The sequence below is a fragment of the Notamacropus eugenii genome, chromosome 7 (assembly GCF_028372415.1).
Source record: "Notamacropus eugenii isolate mMacEug1 chromosome 7, mMacEug1.pri_v2, whole genome shotgun sequence".
Lineage (NCBI taxonomy): Eukaryota > Metazoa > Chordata > Mammalia > Diprotodontia > Macropodidae > Notamacropus > Notamacropus eugenii.
The window spans coordinates 155,609,304-155,625,922 of record NC_092878.1 but is presented as its reverse complement, the minus strand read 5'-3'; the positions used below and the strand labels follow the sequence as shown (position 1 = coordinate 155,625,922).

Sequence of the window (16,619 nt, the reverse complement as noted above, 5' to 3'; positions counted from 1 at the left end):
GTAGACCCCTATCACTTCATGCCTCATCTATTGCACTGGCCTGCTGGTGAGTCTCTCTGCTTCAAGTCTCTCCCGATTTCAGTTCATTCTCCACTCAGCTGTCAAATTAATCTTCCTAAATCACAGATCTGACCGTGCACCCTTCTTACTCAGCAATCTCTAACGGCTCCCTATGACTTCCAGAATCAAATATAAAATCTTCTGTTTAGTATTCTGAGCCCTTCACAACCTGGCACCTCCTACTACTCCAGGCTTCATATACAACCCTATATACTCAGTGGTTGGAGGCACCTTCCCAGTAAAATAAAAATTTCTTGGAGGAAATTGTCTGTTCTGTTTTGTCTGTGCATTTCCAGTACTTAGTCATGGATTCCTTCACATAGTCAGCTCGGTGGCACCATGGATAGAGTGCCTGGCCTGAAGTCAGGAAGACTCATCTTCCTAAGTTCACATCCATCCTCAGCCACATACTAGCTGTGTGACCCTGGGCAAGTCACTTAATCCTGTTTACCTCAGTTTCCTCGTATGTAAAATGAGCTGGAGAAGGAAATGGCAAACCACTCCAGTGTCTCTGCCAAGAAAACCTCAAATGGAGTCATGAAGAGTCAGATATGACTGGGTGATCTAGTGACACTGATTTCCTTGTGGGTCTTCATACATCACACTATCTCACAACTCTTGACATTTTCAGTGGCCATCCTATGTGGTCTAGCTCCCCACCTCCTTCTCCTGGCTTCCTTAATGCCGCAGCTAAAATCATACCTTCTGCAAGAAACCTTTCCTGCTCCCTTTTAACTATAGTGCCTGCCCTCTGGTAGTTATCTCCAATTTATCCTGTGTACATCTTGTTTATACTTGGTCATTTTTATGTCATTTCCCCCATTAAGCCTTGAGAGCAAGTTCTGTCTTTTGCCTTTCTTTGAGTTCCCAGTGCTTAGTCCAAGGCCGGGCACATAGTCAGTACTTAAGAACTTAAGTATTTAAGTACCATGCCAGGCACTGTGATAAGTGTACACAGTAAAGAATGTGGTAGCATTGTTGTACTGAAATGCTACTTTTATTTCAACCTCACATAGTTGATCCATTTTCACCCTATTGTCCTAAAAATGAAATTTGGGTGTCCAGTTATTTCATTTTAGTCCATTCTCGGAATGAAATTTTTTGAAATTTCATCTCAATGATCTCTTCAGGCCTTTCTGAGTACAATGCATCAGAGAGCTGTCCATGTCTACAGACCTAATAATACACAGCACACAGGACACTCGATTTACTCATTTAACATTCAAGATGTAGCATTATCTCATTTCAATCTAACGCAACAACCATTTATTTGTTGCTCAGTCATTTTTCAGTCCTGTCCAACTCCTTGTGATCCCATTTGGAGTTTTCTTGGCAAAGATACTGAAGTAGTTTGCCATTTCCTTTTCTAGTTCATTTTTCAGATGAGGAAACTGAGGTAAGCAGGATTAAATGACTTACCCAGGGTCACACAGGTAGTAAGTGGCTGAGGATGCATCTGAAGTTAGGAAGTTCATAATTCGTAATACTAAACATTAGATTTATATTTGATCCTGGAAGTCATAGGGAGCCACTGAAGACTGCTGAATAGGAAGGGTGCACCATCATATCTGTGATTTAGGAAGATTAATTTGACAGCTGAGTGGGGAATGACCTGAAATGGGGAGAGACTTGAAGCAAAGAGACCCACTAGCAGATTTAAACTCATGAAGCTGAATCTTCCTGATTCTAGGACCAGTACTCTATCCAGGTGCCGCCTAGCTAACTACGTGAAAGAGTCACTGACTAAGTATTGGGGACACATAGACAAAACAAAACCTATGCCTCCCACCAAGGAAATAACATTTTCCTTGGAAGATGCATCATTTCAACAAATAAGGATATTTATAATTATTTAAGGAGCGATTGAGCTCAATTTTGGAGTCCAGGAAAGACTTTCCAAAGTAGATGGCATGTGAGCTAAGCCTTGAAGAAAGCTAGGAATTCTCCCAGAGGGTGGTGAGGAAGGAGGACATCCCAAGCTTGGAGGATAGGCCAGCCAAGGAGGCAGGAAGTGGAACATTCAGTAGTGGGAGCAGCAGGGAGGCCAAATTCAGTGTAGTGAGAAGCCTCCAGTAAAATAAAATGGGGAAAAGGGTAAATAAAATGGGAAAATATGTCATTCAGAGGACAGGACATGGATTTGGAAGATATTGAATTAAATGGTTGAAAGGCACCATAATGAATAGACCTTCACTCCTTCTGATGCACAGATAAGATAATTGTACATGACATTTTTATTAGGTTCATGTTTCTCTGCCACATATGACAAAGGCATGAGCCATAACTGCTTCACTGGATGCTGCAAGTGTTTATACCCTTAATCCCTGTCTACCTAAATTACCAGAGGCACCAAGATGCTGTGGTTCAGTTTTACCCAAAGAGGAATGGAGTTGGATGAAAAGACCAGTTCCAGTCTTATTAGGACTGTTCCAGTCAAATATGTATGTGATCCTATGTCTATTTAGATAGTTATATGAGGCTTCATTAATTCTCAGTTTCATTAGTGTGCTTAGGTAATAAAAAATAGATTGCTTAAAGCACAAAGAGCTTTAGAAATATTTTCTCATTCAATCCTCACAACCCTAGGAGAAAGGTGCTCTTACTATCCCTGTTATACAGATTGGGAAACGGAAGCAGGCAAAGGTTAAGTGACTTGCTATCCCTGTTATACAGAGGGGGAAACTGAAGCAGGCAAAGGTTACGTGACTCGCTCAGGGTCACAGCTACTAAGTGTCTGAAGTTGAATTTGAACTCAGGTCTTTCTGACTTCAGGTCCAATGCTCTGTGAGTTATGGTGCCACCTAGTAGCCACTTGAAGGAATTTTTACAGATCAACATAGTATAAAACTCGTTCTGTTTTCTCCTTTTGTTGTACTTTGCTTTTCTCTTTGTGGTCTTAATATGCTGTTTATAAATATGTTTATAATAATGTAAAAAGGGCAACCTATTGCAAGTTTTTCCAACAGACCACTCCTTTATTAGTTTCAGGAAACAGTCAGGATTAGCCCAGAAGCAACACCCCCAATATTTTTAACTTGTTATTTTTCTCCCCAATACAGGAGGAGGGAGGAAAGAGAAAGGGAAATAAGAACCTGAACCATTTATAAGCTCAGAATCCCACTAATCTTTCTGGAAATCTCCAAACAGGGCAAGCTGAAGGCAGCAAGACAAAGACAGAAGGAAGACTGCATCCATTGTATGGTACCTACTCTATCCAAAAAGACAGGCTTTCACCAGGTTTCTAATAGGAATGTGAATGAATAGAGGGGTAAATTGCTGGATTTGGAGTCAGGAAGACCAGGGGAATCTGTAGTTGTTAGAGTCAGAGCTTGAACCAAGGTCTTTATGGGACTCTTAAGACTGTCCACTACCCACTCTGTCTCTCTGACTCTCTGTCTCTCTGTCTCTGTCTGTCTGTCTTTCTCATTCAATAAATACTATTTAATTAAATCTCTACCCATAAATCTCCAATGTATTCTTTCTCTATTAAGCATCACAATGACATACATGATCCAGAATGCAACAATCCTTTGAGAAGGCCAAGACGACTCCATGGTCCCAGAGGACCTCATGGCCTGCTGGGTCCACCTGATTCACATAAAAGAGATGGTCAAAGACCTTTATTCCCACCTGGGAATTGTGCAAGGATTTGTTCTAATAAGCCTGCAAATGGAGCTGATGAGAATCATCCTGGATCCTTGATTGCTCCTCCTCCTTCTGCTCCCATCTCCACCACCAAAGCTGTCCCAACTCCACTGCCTGACACCAGAACTAGTGCTCCCACTGTGGCTGAAACCACTCTGGCTGCCAGTCTTGAAAGCATGGACATTGCAGCAACTGTAACATACACGGTGACTTAGTTCTGAATTCACAGAAGGAAAAAGTCAAGGCAGGGAATGGTAAGAATCCTTGGAGAAATGTTTTCAGATTAATAAATTGCACTGACATTGACTTATCTGTGAATTTTCCCTTGATTTCATTCAAATGGGAAGAAAAAGTAAACCAGATTTTAAAAATATAATCTCTAGATTTCATAACATAGAGATCATACATTTTTTACTTTTGTTGTAAGAATCAAGATGATACATTATAGAGTGTCAGAATCATTTCTAAAGATTTACCGACAAAGGATGATCAATAAATTTATCGTGCTTCCAAGAACATGTTATTCCCACAACTAATTAATCGTGTGTGTAAACACTCAGCCTTGATTGTTGCCATTAGTAAGTGAAATTAAATTTGTAAGTCTACCTTTATGCTTAAATTCCATAAAGCTTGAATTGAATTTGAATTAGAAGCAACCACATGGACCATTGGACCTTGAATCAGGAAGATCTGAGTTTGAATCCTAGCTCTGTGACCCTAGGCAAGACGCTTTAACTTCCTCATATAGAAGTAGAGGTAATAATAGCACCTAACTCCCAGAGTTGTTGTGACAATGTTATCCTGTTTTTTTTTCGGTCATGTCTGACTCTTCATGACCCCATTTGGGGTTTTCTTGGCAAAGATCCTGGAGTGGTTTGCCATTTTCTTCTCTAGTTCATTTTACAGATGAGGAAACTGAGGCAAACAGGGTCAAGTGACTTGCCTAGGGTCATACAACTAGTAAGTGTTTGAGGTTGGATTTGAACTTACAAAGATGAGTTTTTCTGACTCCAGGCCTGACACCCAAGGATAAAATGAGATAATATGTGTAAGGCACTTCACATACTTTAGAGCACTATACAAATGCTAGCTAATATTATTATTAGCATTGTTGATTTATTAAAGTATAGAATAGATTTTCCTTATACTTTTAGATATTAGTAGCTGGAGAGTAATGTAAACAGAAGGGCAAGTGGATTGTGCAGTGGAAAGAGTATCCAGCCTAGAATTAGGAAGACTCATCTTTATGAATTCAAATCTGACCTCAGACACTTAATAGCTGTGTGACCCTGGGCAAGTCACTTGACCATGTTTGCCTCAGTTTCTTCATCTGTAAAATGAGCTGATGAAGAAAATGGCAAACCACTCCGGTATCTTTGCCAAGAAAACCCAAATGTGGTCGTGAAGAGTTGGACATGACTGAACAAAGAGAATGTGAACAGAATGGAAGCTCATTCTTCTTCCCTGCTGAGGATCTCAGCTCAAACATGATTTGAATTAATCATAATTAATTATATACAGGAAACAAATCACTACTGAATCCATTGGTAAGTGGTTGATTGTGATTAATCTGAAATGAATGGGAAACAGTTATCTTGAAACTAATGGAATATAAAAAGAAATTAGTATATGTTTAATATATTCTTGTGTTTTATTTCAGATCATGCTCATTTCAATTACTGTATGCATATCAGCTGGCTATTAAAAACACATCAACGTTCTCTGATTCGACTGGAAATAAGAAATTTTAGGAATATGGAGTCTTCTTTAATTGCCTGGGATTCAATGCATAGCTTTTCTCCAATAAAGCTTTCTTCGACTAACTGATTCATTATTAAATTCCATGTAATGTTAGCCTACATCTTTTCTCCCAATCGTTGCAACACTGAGAACCAATTTGTAAATTTGTTTATTCAGTAGATACTCATTAAGGATCCCCCTGTGTGCAGAGAATGGTGTTAAATGGAAAAGAGGTGGGGGTATAAAGAGTCGAGATCTGATATAGTTCCTACACGCACAGCACTTTACATTGAGAAATTATTAGCAAACTCAGCCTGTTTGAAGCTTCCAGGACAAACATTACTTAGATACCCCTAAAACATTGAGTATTCAGGGAGAAGTTGGAGAAATGCTGGTCAGGTAAGGATTCATTTTTTTTTTATTGGACAGGCCAGATGGGGGTTCCTTCCCACTCTCAAATTGTATGACCCTGTCATCTGTGATTCTGAATGGATGAAAAATACACCCATTTCACATAATGCACATTTATATGGGAATGAGGAATAGTGTGATTAATCTTCTCTTGAATAATCGTTCATTGTAAATGAGAAAATAATCTTTATCCTGCATATGAGACGGTATCAGTGGTGAGGGCAGGTGGTGATGAAATCTTTTCTGATTTCCTAATTGTTCATACCCTCTCCCATCTCATATGATTATTCATAAACTTAATGTCTGTATGTCACCTTCCTCCAGTGCTTTCAAAACCCTGTACCACTTAAGCCTCTTGAGGGCAGAGATTGTTGTTTGCTTTATTCTTGTCTCTCCATATTTATCATAGTATCCAGCATATAGTAGGCAGTAGATAAAGGGTTTTTTTTGTTTCTGAAAGAGAAAAGGGTAATAGTGACCTGTGTTGACTCTATGACTCAGAGATGAAGAAGAAAAATCAGTAAATATTTGGATGTCAATAGACATAAGTCTCATCACCATTTTATCGACCATGCATCAGTCATAAAAACCTCACAAACAAATGAAGAAAGCAGAAATATTAAATGCATACATTTTAGATTATAATGCAATAAAAATTACATTCAATAAAGGGTTTTGGAAACACAAATTAAAAATACATCTAATGCTAAAGAATGAATGGGTCAAAGAACAGATCATAGAATCAATCAATAATTTCATTACTGATAAAGAAAATAATAAGACAACATACTAAAATTTATGGGATATAGCCAACACACTACTGAGGAAAACTTGTATTTCTAAATATTTACATCAACAGAAGAGAGAAAGAGTAAATCAATGAATTGCTCATGCAAGTGAAAAAAAAACAAAAAAAGAACAAATTTAAAATCCCCAATTAAACACCAAAATAGAAAGCTTGCAAACCAAAAGAAATAATAATAAGACTGAGAGTTTAAAAAAAAAAGTGGAACTAATAAATAAAACTAGGTGTTGGCTTTGTGAAAAAAACAACAAAGTAGATAAACTTGTGGTAGTAGTAAACTTGTAGGCTAACTTGACTTAAAAAAGAAGAAGAAAGCCAAATTATCAGTATCAAATATGAAAAGAATGAATGCACCATCAATGAAAATGAAATTAAATTATTAAGAAATACATTGCCCAACTTTGTGCCAATAAAATTGACAGTTTAAATGAAATGAATGAATTTTTATAAAAACATAAATTCTCCAGATTAATAGAAGAGGGAATAGAATGCTTAAATAATCCTAGAAAAAATAAACTAAGCCAGCCATGAATGAGCTAAGAAAAAAATCCTCAGGACCAGATGGATTAACAAATGGATTCTACCAAACATTTAAGGAACAATTCATTCTAATGCTATACAAACAATTTGAAAAAAATACATAAAGAAGGAGTTCTACAAAAAAAAATTATGACACAAATATAGTGTTGATACCTAAACCAGGAAGAGCAAAAACAGAAAGAAAAGTATAGCCCAATTTCCCTAATCAATATTGATACAAAAAAGTTTAATAAAATGCTAGCAAGGAGTTTATAGCAATATATCACAAAGATCATACACTATGACAAGGTGGGTGGTAGAAGAGGTGGATGGAAGGAAAGAAATTGAAACTGAAAATAAAATTAAAAATATTTCTAGGAGAAAAATAAATCATTGGTAACTTTGGAGACAAAACTTTTCGTTGAATGATAAGGTCAAGAGCCAGATTACAAAGATTTGAAGTGAGAGGGGAAAACAGAAGATGCAGCTAGAATAGCCTGCTTCGTCTAGAAGTCTGAGAAAAAAAGAAAGGTATAGGATAATATCTAGAGGGTCTAATAAATTCTATTTAGGGCCTATAGAAGGCTTTAAAAGAATGCAGAGACTTTCAAAGAATGGAAAAGGCAACAGGAAAGGAACTGGTAAATAGAGAAAGGTTGAATATTTGGGAGATGGGATGATTGAGGTTGCAAACTGCTAGAGAAGACAGGGGCTAATTGGGAGGAATCAAAGACACATGTAGGAGGCTGACCTTCAGAAGAGGATGAGCACCTCTATGACTTAGAGAAAGGAGGAGAGAATGTGGGATAATGCTGACATTTTGTGATGAAAAGGCTCTTATTTTGGCCTCAGGTTTCTCTATAGAGAGGTCAGAACCTTCTGAGGAGGAGGAAGGAAAGGGTAGTGAGAGAAAAGAGCATTTGAAAAGCATTTGTGGTGAATGGTATAAGGAATCAATTAAGGAAGAAGAAAAGGATTGCCTCGCTTCAGCGAGGATTTAATTAAAATTAAGCAATAGGAATTTATAATATGCTCAGTTAGCATAAATGTATGACTTCCATCAGTTTCATCAGTAGAAGGAAGTGAATGATAGCAGCAATCCAGGGTGGAAGTTTGTCAAGGGATCAGTTTTAATAGAACAATGGACAAAGAATCCAAGAATTGAGGACAGAGTAGAGTTGAATTGGCTCATTATGTGGTCAAGATTAGAGCAGGAAGGAAGTGAAGCCTTTCCTGGTCCACCTTAAGCCTAGGTCATTCCCTCTGTTGATCATCTCTGATTTATCCTGTATATGGTTTGTCTGCACATAGTTGCTTGCATCTTGTCTCCCACATTAGCTTGTAAGCCCCTTGAGGTCAGAGATTGTCTTTAAGTTTCTCTGTGTCCCCAGAGCTTAGCTGAGTGTCTGTTGGTTGTCCCTCATCTTCTAAGTGGACCAGTGACATCACAGGTGATGTCTTGATTTGCACATGAACTGGATTTAGGTGAGACAGAGTTGCACAAACTTGTCACCTTGCTCTCTCTTCCAAAGTCATCAAAATCCAGTGGTCAAACAAAAGTCAAGATGACTGGCAATGGTCTGGGATGTAGTGGATAACCTTGGCATCTTCAATGTCTGACCAAGCTCTGAGAGCTCCACAGTGCCTGCTTCAGCCACCTTCATGGTCATTGGAACAAATTGTTCTCATCTGCCCATTCTGCTGGGGCAACTCTTCACATTCTTAGGTAGACATCCCCCTACCTCATCTACAGGTATGACACCTGTTGGTTCCCCTTAACCTGGGCAGCTAGGTGGTGCAGTGGATAGAGCACCAGTACAGGAGTCAGGAGGACCTGAGTTCAAATCTCATCTCAGACACTGGATATTCACTAGCTGTGTAACCTTGGACAAGTCACTTAATCCCAATTGCCTCATCCTGGGTCATCTCCAGTCATCCTGATGAATAACTGGTCACTGGATTCAGATGGCTCTGGAGGAGAAGTGAGGCTGGTGACCTGCACAGCCCTCCCTCACTCAAAAAACAAAAATCAAGTGCAAGTCATGTCATTATTTCTCTGATGGCATGGTCTTCTTTGGCAACGAAGGACGGACACACATACCCTTAACCTAGTTTAACCCATCTGCCAAGATTGCTTTACCAGAGTGTGACTGCTGCACATGCTACAGCTTCATGGAGTCACAAGTGAGAGCTGGGTAAGAGATGGACACCAAAGGTGGATGAACAATCCTTAAAAGGACTCAGCAAACCCTCTCACCAAAGATGCTCTTCCCTTAACAACCCACTGACCCCACCTAGTACATAACAGGTGCTTAATAAATGTTTATTGACTGACAAATATTGATCAGAGTAGGGGCAATAGCCTGAGAAAATACTGGAAGGTGGGGGTAAGGATTAGAGATATCAAGAGAAGCTAAGAAAGGCTTGCAGAGGGGCAGCACTTAGGAGGTTATGGCTGTATAAAAGAATAGATTTAATAGATATTCTTTATGGAAGCAGACATTCTTTAATAGAAGCTTTCATTATGAAAGTGTGGGTTATCATAGTATCTATCATATCATATCTAGTGTATAATCATTCTTATTTATGGGTGAGGTGACAAAAAGCCTAGGTCAGGAGATTTAAGGAGACTGAAGACTTGGGACGTAAGGGAATTTGAAGGAGTATCAACATAAATGTTGATGTCCCCTAATACAAAGATAAGAATTGGGGAGGAGAAGTTGGTAACCAGGTGCTAAAATCCTTGAGAAAGCAGGGAGAATGATCTGGGGATAGGATACGACAGCCCCCGCAATCTGGATTGGGTGGGAAATTTTAATACTTTGAACTTCGGAGGAAGAGAGGTTGATGAGTTATACAGGTAAATTGAGATTTTGGAAGTGGCAATGGAGAACAAGGAGTACTCCAACTCTGTCTCTCCAGGACCACTGTGTTGGGGGATATAAGTGAAAGTATGTGAGTAAAATGGTGAATTGGAGGACCCGGGATGCAGGATCATAAGAGAGAAGACAGATTTCAATGAGGGTTAGTAAAAGATGAAGGAGATAAAGAAGTCCAGGATGAAGGGAAGCTTGTCCTTGATTAAACAGGAATTTCAAAGGGAAGAGTGGAAGGGTAAGCAAATTAGAGTGAGAGATGTGTGGCATGGGGGTGATGACAGAGTAGGAGATGGAGTTAGAGATAGCTTTCTCCTGCATGGTCAGTGATTGATCACTGCAGGGACGTGGCCGGGGGCCGGGGGTGGGGACTGTTAACCATAGGGGTAGTGTCTCCATAGGACAAAGGCTCAAAGTGCAGCCTTGGTATGGCCACTGCCACCTGCAGGTTCTCTCAGAGGGGATCCATTGCTGTAGTCACTGTGTAATTGCTGTGGCCAATGGGTGGCAGAGAACGCTGCTTCTGGGTCCACTCTCGATTGGTGCTACTCTTCCTTGGTGGCTAAGGGAGGTCAAGACAGTAGGAGAGTGATGCTGAGGGACAGCGGTCACTTGACAGGGCCTAGGGTCTTGAGATCTCATGTCTATTTTCAATTGTAAATACCTGAGAAAATTACTCACAGTGATTTCAATATCTACAAACTTATCTGATCCTTCAAATTTATGAAATAGGTTACAGGAAGAGTAAGAAACATTTTTTTAATATATTAGAAGATACATACAATATGCTGTGAATAATATTTTTAGAGTATTAGATTCAAATATTGGAGGAAAAGCATATTTTTCACCATAAAGTATTAACATGGTAAGTGCTACCAAAACACTCTCCCCCCTTCCCTGCTAAAAAAAAACCCTTTAAACCACCCCCCTTCAAAGATTACATATGCCAACATTTTCCCCCACTTCAAGGAGTTGTCAAACTCAAAGATTTAGCGTTTTTCTTTTACAAAAAGACAATTGTCTTTTTGTAAAATTTGCTGACCTTTTGGATGAAGCCAAGAGGCTGTCAGCAATATCCTGCCTAGCAGATATTTTAAAACACATATACTTAATCTGTCCCTTCAAGGTAAAGGTGACATTTTAAAACTTTTTCTTGCTATCTTCTGTTTTTATAACACCTCTGTTTCCCAATATATATCCCTTCCTCTGCCTCAGACAACCATCCCTACAACCAAAAACTAAAAAGAAAGCAGGAGAGGAGTTAGGGGAAGCCATTTAGGAAAATTAGCAAATATTTCCATCAGGTCTAATCACATGTTTTGGCAAAAATTAGGAAGGAAGCACCTCTTTATATCTTTTTCTCAGGGTTAAGCTTGGTTACTGTAATTGCATAACTTTCATTTAGATTTTACTCTTTTTCCCTCATTTACATCGTTATAATCATTATGTACGTTGTTGTACATATACACATTGTGTATATGTCCCAGGCACTGCTTACATTTCACTTTGTATCACATCACATAAATCCTCAATGCCTTCCTGTGTTTTTCATATTCATCATTTCTTATGGCTCCATAATATTCTGTGACATTCAGGTACCCCAACCTGCTTTAAGCCATTCCCCAGTTGATGGGAATCTGTCTTGTTTCTAGCTCTTTGCTATTACAAAAGGACTGATACAATTTTTTATTGAATATGTAATTGACCACCTTTCCATAATTTACTCCCTATGTGAAGTTTCCTAGCAACGAAATCTCTAGATAAAGGGATGTAGGCATTTTCGTCACTGTCTTAGCGTAATTCAAAATTTCTTCCCCAAATGGCTGGGCTAATTTTCATCTACACCAAGAGTATATGAGTGTGACTGTCTTTCCACTAGCCCTCCAAAAATGATTCTTCTCATCATTTATCATCTTTGCAATTTAGTAGGTGTGAAGGAAAACTTCCAAGTAACTTTGATTTATTTTTCTTTTTTCATTAGAATTTGAAATATTCCCTTATAAGACTGTTAATCATTTGCTAATACCCTTTGACTGGGGAAATTGCTTTTGGTCTTATATATTTGTGTTAGTTTCCTATCTACCATGGATATCAGAAAAAAAAATGATGCTTTACCAACAAGTGAGAAAAGTATTGCCTTTTAAAAAGAAACTCATTTTATGGTAAGAGCATTCTGAAAAATTGACCTTAGAAATTTTTCCACTCTTAAGTGATTTTGTAGTTGAAAAAAATGTGTCACCTACAAAATTTCACATATATGCATGCTTGAAAAAATTTGAAATATAACTTTACCTGTTTAAAAGTATTTCAAATTAAAAATGTCAGTGGATTTTGAACCTATTCACTAAAATTTTTAAAAATGAAAAACCACCAGATTAATTTGCATGAATAATATTGGAATCTGGTACAATACATTTTACTGGCAGCATTTCAAGAAAAACATATATAATTGGTGGACAGGATTAAAAATGAATATTCTGATTTAGTAAGCTCAACCAGCTATCCTCTTCTTCCATTTGGATCTACCTATCTTTGCGAGGTATCACCCACATTAAAACCAAGTATTAAAATAAACTAAAGTTAGATTATAAAAAGGCAAAATTCCAGTTAAGAGGGCCACATGATAGATAACACAGGGTCCTACTCTCTCACTTGGACTTCATCAATGATATAAAAAGAACTTCACACTAAAAATGATCCCCCAAACCCAAAAAGGTACTTCATACAGAAACAGAGCCAGAAGTTTTGTGTTCATCCTTCGCTGCTGAAGAAGACCATGCCATCAGAGAAATGATGACATGACTTGCACTTGACTTTGTTTTGAGTGAGGGAGGGCTGTGCAGGTCACCAGCCTCACTTCTCCTCCACAGCTATCTGAATCCAGTGACCAGATATTTATCAGCACGTCTGGAGATGACCCAGGATGAGGCAATTGGGGTTAAGTGACTTGCCCAAGGTCACACAGCTAGTGAGTGTCAAGTGTCTGAGGTGAGATTTGAACTCAGGTCCTCCTGACTCCTGCACTGGTGCTCTATCCACTGCACCACTTAGCTGCCTGCAAGAAGTTGTGGACACTGGACAAAAGAGTCTCACCAGAGAACAGAGCAAAAGCTTAGGGAGATCGATTGGATAACCACCAGTGCCTTAACTCTAGAAACCCCAGGGAGGACAGAGAACATCTAATGCCTTCATAGAGGAAATACTGGGGAGAGGGGAATGAAAATCTCATTTCAAAATGACAGTACCCTGTCAAGGGAAGTCCCAAAAGGGAACAAAAGACCATGGAACATTCCGACTGGAGAAGTCACAAAGGGCACAGATAACTATGAAGCACACTCATTGAGAAGGTGCCAGAGGGGACATTAGAAATAATACTCTAAGCAGGAAAGTTGGTAAATTTTCCCGAAGTGAATAAAACCAGGAAAAAAATCTATGTAGTAATAACAAAATTGTAAAACAGCCTTGAAAACTATGAACTTGGATCCATGAAACAATCAGCTATGACTCCAGAGGACTAGGGATGAAGCATATTACTCATCTCTTAACTATTACAATTTTGTTGTTGAAAAAAAATGTGTCCTCTACAAAAACATAAATCCTTGAGATGCTTAAACATGCTCTAAAAACTTGAAATATTTTAGCTTGTCTAAACTGATGGACCCAGTGACAGAATGAGACACATACTTTAGGATATGACAAATGTATAGGTTTGTTTTGCTTGATTGTTTATTTAATACAAGTATTTTTTTTAATTGGAGAGAGTAGTTTAAGTGGAGAGGAGACCTAGTGATAGGTCTAAATGCCAAAAGAACAGAAGAAAAGATACAACGAGGGTCATGGAAGAATTTTTTAAGTGCACAGAAGGATACAGGGGGGAGTTCAGAGGGATACCCAAAGGAGCAAGACATATTTGAAAGTTACATTGAATTAACTTTGCTTTTTTTATTTTGAAGTAAGTTATATGTATGAGAGATTTCCAGTTTCACATTTAATCTGCCCTTCTGTTCTGCTTTGTATATGGAAATGTTCTGTATCTTTTTTTACATTAGTTGAAAACAGAACAAAAAAAAGATAAAATTAACACAAAAGTTAGAGATGAGTGTGGCATAGTGGTGGATGCAGTTGACCTTAAATTAAAAAAAAACTGGGTTCAAGTCCCTTCTCCGACACAAATTGGTTTAGGAAAGTCATTCAAACGGTGTATTAACCATCTTTCTAGGACTGTGTAGTGCAGAGAAGGTGCTGACCCACACTGGATCTTCCTATCTTGTGAATGTTTTTCAGTTATGACCCTCATTAAAACTGAAGTTAGAACATAGAGTGGTAGAATTTATACCATATTTTATAGAGAGGGAGTTCTCTAACCTAATGAAATCACAGCTCCATTCCCTGTCTTTTAGAACCCTAGACATGTATACAATTTATAGATAAATACACGTATGCTGGGGTTCTATGCTCAAAAATGTCTCATTAATGGGAGTGCATGATCAAGACAGTTTGTTGACCACTTGCCTATAGAAGCGGATTAATTGACAAATCATTTAGAAGACACAAAAATCCAGAATCTCAAGGGAAATGTATTTTTAAATGTAGACACGAAATAGTACACTAATCCCTAATGCCTCGATCTATATAATAAAGCAATGATAACTAAAAACCATTTGACACTGGTTTAACAAAATAGAAAAATTAATCAATAGGCTAGTGTAGATAACCAAGACCCAAAAGAAAATCAACAGTATAGCCAATGCCTAGTAAATCCAAGAATACAAAAGGCTGTGGGAAGTAATTCTGGAAACTCTGGAAAAGGTTTAGAATAAAATAGATTTAGGTCAGGCTCTTGCAACGTATGCCAAATGAGTTCCAGAAGAATAAAAAACATCAGAAGTGATGGAAGAGGAATCTTTCTTAACTGTCATTGGAAAAATAATTCAAAACAAGGGACAAAATAGTTCACAAAAGTATTTTAGTATGTAGTATGTTTCTGTATATAAATATATAGTATATAAAATTTAAAAGTGGCAAAACCAAATCAATTCAAATGTCAAGAAGAGTACTTTAGAGTGAAGAAAAATGTTTGCATCAAGTCTTTCTGATAAAAGTCAGATAGTTGACATATAAACAATTAACAATTTAAAATACAAAGTACTATCCTCCCTCCCCACACACAACACCTCACCAAAAGCTAATAATAACTCTAACAAGGGACTGGCCAATGGGGACCCAACCCTTTGAGCATTACACTGTCTCCTCATGAGAGGCTTACAGAAAGATTTTGACGTCATGTTGTTTCTGTATGCACATTCGGTTCTGTCTCACCAGCCCACTAAAATGCTTTTCTTAACCATGCAACAAGGGGACAGGAAACAATTGTAAAACAACTATGCACACTCTGAGGAAGAAGCCAGGGTCATCCATTGCACATGCGCAGAAGCAGGCTCACTGAGACTGGGTGTAGGCGGGCAGCAGGAAGAGCCCACTGAACACATTTGTAAGACTGAGTCCCTACTGCCCATTTTCTAGTTACACAATCATTTGAAGAAAAAAATACTCCAGATCACTAATAACAAGAAAGTTGTTGTTTAAAACAATTCTGAGGTTATCACCTCATCCAAACTGTTTATCATAAAAGATGGAAGTTGTCAATGTGGGAAGAGTTGTGAGATGAAACCTGCACTAATATACAGTTGGTGGATCCAGGAACTGGTCAATCCATTCTACAATACAGTTTGGAAGAAAATTCACTAAATTCACTATGTAAGAAAATTCACTAAAATTTTCTTATCCTTTAATCCTACTGCTAACCTGTTCTGCAATTAAAGAAGATTACAGACAGAAAGATTCTATAAGAAAAATCCTATAAACGCCAATTCACAGTAGCAATCTTTACAGTAGGGGGAAAAAGACATAAAGAGTGGAATGGCTAAATAAATTGTGTCATATAAATGTAATGGAATAGGATTCCAGTATAAAAAAATGAGGAATTTGAGATATTCAAAGAAACATATTAATGCCTATATGAATTGTTACAGAGCCAAGCAAGCAGAACACAGAATACATATCCAATGATTGCTGTTTATTTGTTCAGTTGTGTCTGATTCTTTGTGCCTCCCCTAGGCCCACCACTCCATGGACTGTTACAGGCTGTTTCCTTCTCCAGTGGATAAAGGCAAACAGAGTGAGGTGACTTGCCCAGGGTTACACAGCTACAAAGTGTTTAAGGCCAGATTTGAACTTAGGTCTTCCTCACTCCAGGTCCAGAGCTCTAGCCACTGAACCATCTAGCTGCCTCTTTGCACTCTGTACAATGATTACACTCACATAAATGAAAACATTTAAAGTAAATCCCACTTAAATTAGTGCAACGATCTATCACGTAATAACTGTAGAGGAGGAAACATCCCTCTTGCTCATTAGAAACTCAGTACAAGGATTTTGGAGAGAGGTGTATGTATTCTTTTCATTACTATGTCTGTGGTTTTCTTTAACTGTTTTTCTTTGTTGCAAGAAAAATTCTTTTAGGATTAGGATTTTTTAAGGAGAAATGATGAATGTGAAAACAA

General features: G+C 38.1%; 1 long non-coding RNA gene across 1 annotated transcript in view; it reads right to left on the bottom strand.

Moving 5' to 3' along the window:
• Positions 1-5,354: 5,354 nt before the first annotated feature.
• Positions 5,355-16,619, bottom strand: part of LOC140514306 (uncharacterized) — a 25,297-nt gene continuing 14,032 nt past the window's right edge. The window contains exon 6 of the long non-coding RNA XR_011970539.1: positions 5,355-6,309. This is a non-coding gene — a long non-coding RNA (uncharacterized lncRNA). The remainder of the gene's footprint in view (positions 6,310-16,619) is intronic.